The sequence below is a fragment of the Mustela nivalis genome, assembly GCF_964662115.1.
Source record: "Mustela nivalis genome assembly, chromosome: 8".
In the NCBI taxonomy this organism is placed as follows: Eukaryota; Metazoa; Chordata; class Mammalia; order Carnivora; family Mustelidae; genus Mustela; species Mustela nivalis.
The window spans coordinates 135915743-135925021 of record NC_139027.1 but is presented as its reverse complement, the minus strand read 5'-3'; the positions used below and the strand labels follow the sequence as shown (position 1 = coordinate 135925021).

The 9279-nt window shown below is 43.9% G+C and overlaps 1 protein-coding gene across 1 annotated transcript in view; it reads left to right on the top strand.

Annotated features, from left to right (window-relative positions):
- Positions 1-7967, top strand: part of CYP24A1 (cytochrome P450 family 24 subfamily A member 1) — a 344657-nt gene extending 336690 nt beyond the window's left edge. The window contains exon 12 of the mRNA XM_082745605.1: positions 7950-7967. The gene's annotated coding sequence lies outside the window, so the exon portion shown is untranslated. The remainder of the gene's footprint in view (positions 1-7949) is intronic.
- The last annotated feature ends 1312 nt before the right edge of the window (positions 7968-9279 follow it).

The following is a 9279-nucleotide window of genomic DNA, read 5'->3' as shown; positions in this document are numbered from 1 at the left end:
CCTAAAATTATTACCATTGCTTATTTTTTAGAGACACTTTTCCACTTTAAATAAACTTTTAAAAAGAAACTCTGCTGTCAATCAAAAATCAGTATCATGTTCCGTAAATAGAGGGTAATCAAATGTATTATATATATACACACACACATACATATATGGCCCATGCATATATAGGCTAAATTCTAGCCATATGGCATTGCCTGCTAAAGGCTTGGATGAGCCAGTGACCTGCGCTCATTTCCAAAGGGAGATTTGCAAGTGGTAGAGAGGTGTTAAAGACATATTAGCGTCACACTGAGACTTTCTTCTTTGAGTAATCATAAGGAGGGACCAGACAATGAAAAGGGTATTATGTTCTCACTTTGGGACTCTGTGTGATTAAAGCCTTGTCCCTGCACCACTAAAGTCCTCTCCCAGACCACAAACAGGGAAACACTTTGTTATATCATCAAATCTCCATTCACATGACCACAATCAGGTTTTTGTCTGGCGGGGATCCCCACTTCCTTCACCGGCCCTGGGCAGCATTCTGCAGCGGCCTGATGTCTGGCTCCGGGAAGCACTGTGCTGCCGGTGGAGCGCGCTGGCCCTCCAGAGCTCAGGCACCATTAGGAAACAGTGTGGTCACTTTGGAAAACGGTCTGGCCACTCCTCAAAAGGATAAGCATCGGGTTTACTATATGACCTGGCAATTCCATTCCCGGGTGTATACCCAAGAGAACTGAAAGCATGAAGTCAGAAAATGGAAATAAGCCTCACGTCCATCAGCAGATGAATGAATGGACAAACAAAAGAGAATATTTGGCAATAAAAAAGGATCGAGCGTGAATACATGCTACGAAATGGATGGACCTTGAGAATACGATGTTAGGAAAAAGAAGCCAGTCACAGAGCATCGCATATGGTATAACTTTGTCTGTATGAAATGTGCAGAAAAGGCAAGTCTGTAGAAACAAAAAGTAGATTAGGGAATCCCTAGGATTAGAGGAGGTGGGATTGGGGGAAATGGGAAGCGAATGCTAAAATGAATAAGAGGTTTCTTTGGGGGATGGTGGAAAAGTTCTGGAACTAGACAGCAGCCTCGGTTGCACAATTCTGTGAATGTACTCAAAGCCATTAAACTGTATATGTATTTTAAATAGGTGAGTGGTACAGGACATGAATTATATCTCAATAGAACTATTTTAAAAATAGCTGACGTACGCGTTGGGAGAGGTTGGATGACCAACACTACAGCTCACTAGAGTGTGTAACTAATTGCCGGCCCTCCAAGCCCACTGACTCATGAGCTAGGTTGGTGGTCACCGTGGAGCTCTGCTTGTGTGATGCGGATTCTGCCTGTAGCAGTGAATTTGAAGATGTTCAAACCTAGGAGAATGGTCCCCACAGTGCACCCAAAACTAGGCTTGAAGCACTCAGAGTGACGTAGTCCAATCCACTCAATGACTCCGTTTCAAAAAAAAAAAAAATTGGGGGGATACCTGAGTGGCTCATTGGGTTGGACCTCTGCCTTCAGCTCAGGTCATAATCTCAGGTTCCTGGGATCCAGCCCCGTGTCAGGTTCTCTGCTCAGCGGGGAGCCTGCTCCCCGCCCCACCTGCCTCTCTGCCTACTTGTGATCTCTGTCTGTAAATAAATAAATAAAATCTTAAAAAAAAAAAAAAAAAAGAATGCAGCGATATGGCACTGAAGGACACTGAAAAGGACACTGGTCTCATGGAGGTGCACCCAACTGAAAGCCAAAAACCAGTGAATACATACACAATATAACCAATAATTAAGATATATAATACATAAGACAATTTCAGAAAGTGATAATGAAAGTGCTCCTATGATAATCCAGCATCATGGTAGATAGCGCTGGAGGAGGAGGGGAAGGCCTTCAGCTGAGGTTCCATTTGGATCTAGTCTCAAATGAGGAGGAGGAGCCAGCCACGAGACACTCCAGGGAAAGTGTGTTCCCAGAAGAGGGAACAGCAATTGCAAAGGCCCTGTGGTAGGGCCAGATTTGACATGGTACAGGTATAGAAACAAAGCTGGTGTGGTTTGGTCATAAGCAAGGGATGAGCGAGGCAAGAGATGGAAAGAGAGAGGCAGTCAGGGGCCTGTTCACCTAGGTTCCAAGGCTGTTGTAAGGATTTTGTTTCAAGTCAGATGGGAAGCAACTGTAGAAAGTTTGAAGACAGAGTTCAGGATGTGACTGACTTTCTGAAAAACGCACCCTTGGCCGCCTTGTGGAGAATGGCCTGTGGGCGCAAGAGTGAAGCAAAGGGGACAGCTGGAAGATGATTGCAGTTGCTGCTCCGTTCTGTGTTGTCCTTCTCGTCCCAAGAACAGGGTGAAGGGTCTTCGTTTGCTGTCAAAGTCGCCCAACAATTTACGAGCCTAATCAGCTTGAACAACAATGTAGAGGGGAGAGTTGAAATGCAGAAGGGCTTTATGCCTAAGTTTATCTGTGCATGAATGTAAGTTCTTTATCTTGACCAGATCGAATGCTTTTGTGAGTGGATGTCATTTTTCATCAGCCACAGTGTCCTACGGCGTGATACCCAATACCAGGACACAGTGTATGTCACTCACCTGCTCGCAGAGGTCAAATGGCTTGAACAATTACTAAAGATTTGAATGCTATGAATTAAGGGAGGCTATATTATATACATATACATATATGTATTACACATGTTACATATATCATATATTATACCTTTCATTTATAAATACATCAATACATAAATTAAAATTGAATACATTTTTACTTCTTATTTTAAATACATTTTAAATAATAAACTAAATTATAAATTAATATAATTTATTTAAAATATTACATATATCTGTCCTTTATATATAATGTTGTCTATTATAGTAATAACATGTTATATTAAATTTGGTGTATCATATACTAAATATGTGTGTCTGTGTGTGTACGTATGTTTGTATGTTCTTTGATCCTCTCTACATAGACCTGTATCCAGTTTGCATTGCTTCAGTTGAGTCCCCACAAATCAAAATCATTCAGTTCCATTCACATACATTGGGACTAAGGGTTCTATACTTAAGAATCAGTGCAACGGGGGCGCCTGGGTGGCTCAGTGGCTTAAGCCTCTGCCTTCACTCAGGTCATGATCTCAGGGTCCTGGGATCAAGCCCTGCATCGGGCTCTCTGCTCAGCTGGGAGCCTGCTTCCCTCTCTCTCTCTGCCTGCCTCTCTGCCTACTTGTGAACTCTCTCTGTCAAATAAATAAATAAAATCTTAAAAAAAAAAAAAAAAAAGGAATCAGTGCAACCCTGTTCATATAGGAACAGGGTCTTCTACCACTCAAAGCATCCAGGTCAGCTTCTACGACAGCACTTAAGTCCCAAAGCATGTCTAATGGATCCATTAAAACAGTATTTTTTTTCCCTTTGGCATTAATAATCATTCTTTGTCATGCTGAAAACCTTTATTATTCTCTTTTAATGCTGTTTCCTCTAACCATTCACAGACCTGCTCCCTTCTGCATAAATGGACAGACTTGGGGGTGCTTCGTGTGGTGTGTATTCATAATCACACTCTGCGTATTCAAGAGAGAGGCAGCAAAAACACTTGGGGCTGTTGTCCTTCTAGAGTCTTTCTTCTCCCACAAGGCCTTCACCCTCTAGCCAATCAGTTACTCAAGCCTATTGATTTTTTTTTTCTATGATCCCCTGGAGGTCTTTGTGTCCGTCCTACTGTCAATGCCATCTTTGTAACCTCTTACCTAGATAATTGAATATCTTCCCTTCTTTCCACCTGTCCTGTGTTGAAAACATTATGAGTCAGCCTGGACAACTTCTTCCTCCTCGACATTCTCTTCCTCCTCACCCTCCCTTGTCCGAACCATCAAGTCCTACCAATCTTGCCACCTAGGAACATCTCAGGACTGTCCATCCGTCTTCATCTCCTCACTGGCACGCATCCGACCTAGTTTCTAAAACTGGATAATCGCAGGAGCCTCAAACAGGTCTCCTGGTTCCACTCTGGTCCTTGTACAATCCCCTTTCCCTACTCCACCACATGAGTGAACTTTGAAAATTGAAAATCTGAGCATGCTGCTTCCTTGCTAGAACCCTTCTTCTTGGGCGGAGAATAAAGACCAGACTCCTTAACTTGACCTATGAGATGCTGTGGGATCTAGCCCCTGCCGCCTCTTCCAGCTGCTTCCGGGAATGTAGCCTCAAGTATCTTTCCAGCCCTCTGTATCCTTCAGGCTTCTCCCCCTTTCATGAGACATTTGCATGCGCTTCGTCCTGCTGCCAAAACTGCTCTTCCCATCCCAGAGCGCCAAGTGGCTGCAATTCCCAGCTTCACCATCATTTCCCAGCAGAGCCATCATTGGCCCCTCGGACACAAGGTCAGGCTGCTCCATGGTGCAGCCTTGTAAGTCCATGCAGCTCTCTCCCCCACCGCAGCAGGCACAGCTGCAAGACCACACCAATTGGTATCATATTTAATGGACATCTTTTGCCCCCACTAGGCTGTAAGTTCCCTGAGGACAGTGGCTGTATTACTAACCCATTGTTGAATAACAAATCATCCCTAAACATAGTAGCATCAAAAATGGTTGTTACTGCAGTGAGTCAGGAATCGAGATGTAGCTTACGCGGATGCATCTAGCTCGAGACGCAAAGTGTTGGCTGGGGATGCCGCCTTGTGCGAAGGCTCAACTGGGGAAGGACCCTTTTCCAGACCATTGCTATGGGTGTTCACAGGATTCATTCCCCACAGGCTGTTGGACTGAGGGACACAGTTCTTCTCTGGCTGTTGGTTGGAAACCTTGTCAATTCCTGCCAAGTGGGCCTCTCCATAGTGCACAATATGGCATCTGAATTCCCTCAGAGCAAACAGGAACACAAGAAAGAGCAACAGAGGGTGAGCAAGATGGAAGACACAGTCTTTGTGTGACTAACCTTTGGAATGACATCCCCTCACCTTTGTCATATTCTGTCATTAAAATTGAGTCACTGGGTTCTGCCCTTACCCAAGGGGGCAAATACCAGGAGTTGGGGGTCACTGGGGCCATCTTAGAGGCTGCCTACCAAAGACATCATGCCTGTTTTGACTCATCATTATTTCCCCAAATTATTTTACTATGTGGTTGGCACATAATATGTAAACAGTCAACAGTAAATCCCTAAGTGATTCTCCCTAAAATACCAACTGAATCATGCTACATCTATGTTTAAAAACCTTCAGTGAATTCCTACTTCCCAAACCTTGTTTTTATTGAAGACCTTTTGTAACCTGTCTAGAAGCTACTTAATTTCAGAAATGACCTGCCGTTAACTAAAGACATCTACACAAGCTCACTTCCAGGACTTGCCTCCTCCACTTTTTTCTTCCTTAATCTCTTCATTCTGAATTTCATCTTCCAAGTACTTCTTAAAAGTTCTTTTTTTTTTTTTTCAACTTCAACAAGTATAAAATTTTAGAAGCCAGAAATCTAGGACTTAAAAAAATATATATTTTATTTTAAAAAAAATATGTGGTAGGAGGGCGGGGAAGCAGAGCACAGAGGATTTGTAGGGCAGTGAAAATACCCTGTGTGATACTGTAATGGTGGTCACACGTTATTACAGATCTGTCCAAACCCATAGCACATACAGCACCAAAAGCGAGCCCCAGTGTGAGATGGACACTGGGTGACAATGATGTACCACATAGGTTTGTCAGTTGTAACAAATGTACCAAGCTGGTGTGGGATGTTGGTGGTGGGCAAGATGGTGCACGGTCCGAGGTATATGGGAGATCTCTGAACCTTCCACTCAATTCTGCTGTGAACATAAAACTGCCCTAAAAAAATTAAGTCTTGAGTGCCTGGGTGGCTCCGTATGTTAAGCCTCTGCCTTCGGCTCAGGTCATGGTCTCAGGGTCCTGGGATGGAGCCCCGCATCGGGCTCTCTGCTTGACGGGGAGCCTGCTTCCCCCTCTCTTTCTGCCTCTCTGCCTACTTGTGATCTCCATCTGTCAAACAAATAAATCTTTTTTAAAAATTAAGTCTTTTAAAACATAAAAATTAAATTGATTTTCTAATTATTAAATGTGTCAACTTTTTAAAAGAATTTTTTTTTAAGATTTTATTTATTTATTTGACAGAGAGAGAGATCACAAGTAGGCCGAGAGGCAGGCAGAGAGAGAGAGGGAAGCAGGCTCCCTGCTGAGCAGAGTGCCCGATATGAGACTTGATCCCAGGACCCTAGGATCATGACCTGAGCCAAACGCAGAGGCTTTAACCCACTGAGCCACCCAGGTGCACTTTTAAAAAGAATTTTAATCATCAAGCAGAGCATATGAGTTAATAAGGGAGCCACCAGTCAGACTGATCTGCCTTTGTACCACCATTTCATAGCTGTGTGACCTTGGACAAGGTATATAACCTCTCTGGGTTTTTCTCACGGATAATATAAGGATGATAATATCATCTCCTTAGATGATTATGAGGGTTAAAAAATAATCCATTTAAAGTTCTTAGCATAGGGGGCGCCTGGCTGGCTCAACCCCTACAGCATTTTTTTTTTAAGATTTTATTTATTTATTTACAGACAGAGATCACAAGTAGGCAGAGAGGCAGGCAGAGAGAGAGGAAGGGAAGCAGGCTCCCTGATGAGCAGAGAGCTAGACGTGGGGCTTGATCCCAGGACCCTGGGATCATGACCTGAGCCGAAGGCAGGGGCTTTAACCCACTGAGCCACCCAGGCGCCCCAATCCCTATAGCATTTGACTCTTGATCTGAAGCCCCATATCAGGCATAGAGTTTATTTTATATATATATATATAAAATTATATATTATATAATATATATAATATAATATATAAAAATATATAATATATATAATATATTATTATATTATTAATGTTTTATAAATTATTATATTATTTATATAATATATAAATATATATTTATAAATATATAAATATATATATTTTTTTAAATAATAAAGTTCTTAGCACAGGACGTCAATGCATGTTCAGAATGAGGGAATCGTTTTTCAGCCTGTGTTTTCATTGGCTCAGTGATCGCAGTGCCAGTCACGAACCTAGTACTTGGGTGTTTAAAAACATACTTGGGAATTTCTTTCAACTTCCAGTTGGCAAGTTATATTTAATGCAATCAAACTCAATTACTATATATATGTTATGTATATAATATATATATACTTTTTTTTAAAGTAAGCTCTGTGCCCAACATGAAGCTTAAACTCACGACCCCTGAGATCAAGAGTCACATGGTCTAACGGCCTGAGCCCGCCAGGCGCCCCTAAGAGATGTATTTTTAAGTACAATGTATTATTATTATTACTATTAATGAGTTACTCGTGGGAGGAAGCCAGCTCATGCCTGAAATTATGGAGCAACTCATAACACACAAAAATGAGAAGCTAGTTGGATTGATTTTAAAAGGGAAAGAGAGGGGCGCCTGGGTGGCTCCGTGGGTTAAGCCTCTGCCTTCGGCTCAGGTCCTGGTCTCAGGGTCCTGGGATCCAGGCCCCGCCTCCAGCTCTTTGCTCAGCAGGAAGCCTGCTTCCTCCTCTCTCTCTGCCTGCCTCTCTGCCTACTTGTGATCTCTGTCTGTCAAATAAATAAGTAAAATCTTTTAAAAATGAATAAAAGAGAAAGAGGAAGGGAGGGAGAGAGGGAGGAAGGAAGGAAGAAGCAAGGGCAGACCGCAGGGTTTTCCCACGGAAAGGGAAAAAAAAAAACCACACCTACCGGTAAAATGAGAAAGGTCAAAAGCGCCATAGGCAATATAGCAAGAAACAACAAGTTTAATTTTAATTCTAATAATACAATAATATAGTTTCAAAAAACTCCTTTCCTCCTAAATCAAATAGTTATGGGAACAGGAGGCCATTTGGCACAGAGAAAGGTGAGAAGTATTTTATTAGAGAAGACTAATTGGAAAATGTAGTATTTTAGCATTTAACGGTACCAGATTTTTTTTTTTTTTTAAAGTACATAAATAGAAAACTTTCAGTTCTCTTTTGAGTTAGCGATCCATTTTGTTCTTAAATCCTTGCCGTTGGGCAGCGCGCAGATCCCCGGGCAGTGAAGCGGCTTGGGTCAAAGAGCTTTGAAGGTGACATCGGAGTTTCTGACTCGTGGCCTGCGGGGCCAGCTTCCTCCCAGGACTGGCCGTGAAGGAGAAGCACTCCGGAGCCCAGAACGCAGCGACCGTGGCCTCACCCACAGGCCACCTGCTTCCAGCTGCGAGAAACCACAGGCCGCGCCCTCCTCCCCGCACCCCCAGCCACACCACCGCCATCCCGAGGAAGCTGGGGCGCTCCCCGCGGACGCAGCCCCATGGGGGGACCCCATCAGACCCATGATCACTAGGAGCTGGACTCTGCTGTGACCTGGGAGCTCAACCAAGAGAATACCAGAATACGTGAGACAACAGCTCGGTGTTTTCAGAAAGAAAATATCGGTACAGCTGGGCCAGGTCCCCAGAGACTCAACTTTTTGTGTGTTTAAAATAGATGGGGAATTTATACAAATAGGCATAATTCTAGATTCATCACTCACCAAGGAGGCCCACTAATGGCTAAAAGCCAGCCGTTTGAAGGCCTGAGTGCGTGTGCAGAATGTTTCCTTTACCTGTGAAGTGGGGGTCAAGCTAGAACCCATCACTCCTGGGTCACTTTAACAGTGAGATGGACACGAATCGGCCCAGTAATTACGTATTTGCAAGGGTCTCCTGTGGTTGCCACGGCGTCTAAGAAGGACCAACTCCATCATTTACAGGGACCGGTGTTCAGAAATTCTGAGGAATCTCAAAAGACAGCAACAGCAGAGCATCAAATGTGGGGCCTTCTGAGGGCGAGGGCCCAGGCACCTGCCCCACACACGCCAGCACACACGCCAGCACACACGCCAGCCCCGTGTCTAATAACTCCGTATACTAGAGATGGAGGGCTGAGCCGGAATGTTCATTCACATAGTTTATAAGACACTAAACCATGCCTCAGCTAAGTCTCACGCACAGTCACAACACCATGGGGGCAAAACTCGGGCATTATTTCACAAGATCGAGGGTCCCTCATTGGGAGGCAAGGAGACAGGCTCATAAGTAAGTGTAAGTATGGGGGATGACTGTGAAACCCCGGAAATCGTGCCCCAAATGGTGTGTGTGTGTGTGTGTGTGTGTGTGTGTCTGTGCACGCCTTTCCCTGGGGAAACAGTCCATGGGGACAATCTGTGACCACAAGAACAGGGAGCTGGGACCCCACTGAGGTTTACATCCCGGAGATCTTCAAGCTCCCCAA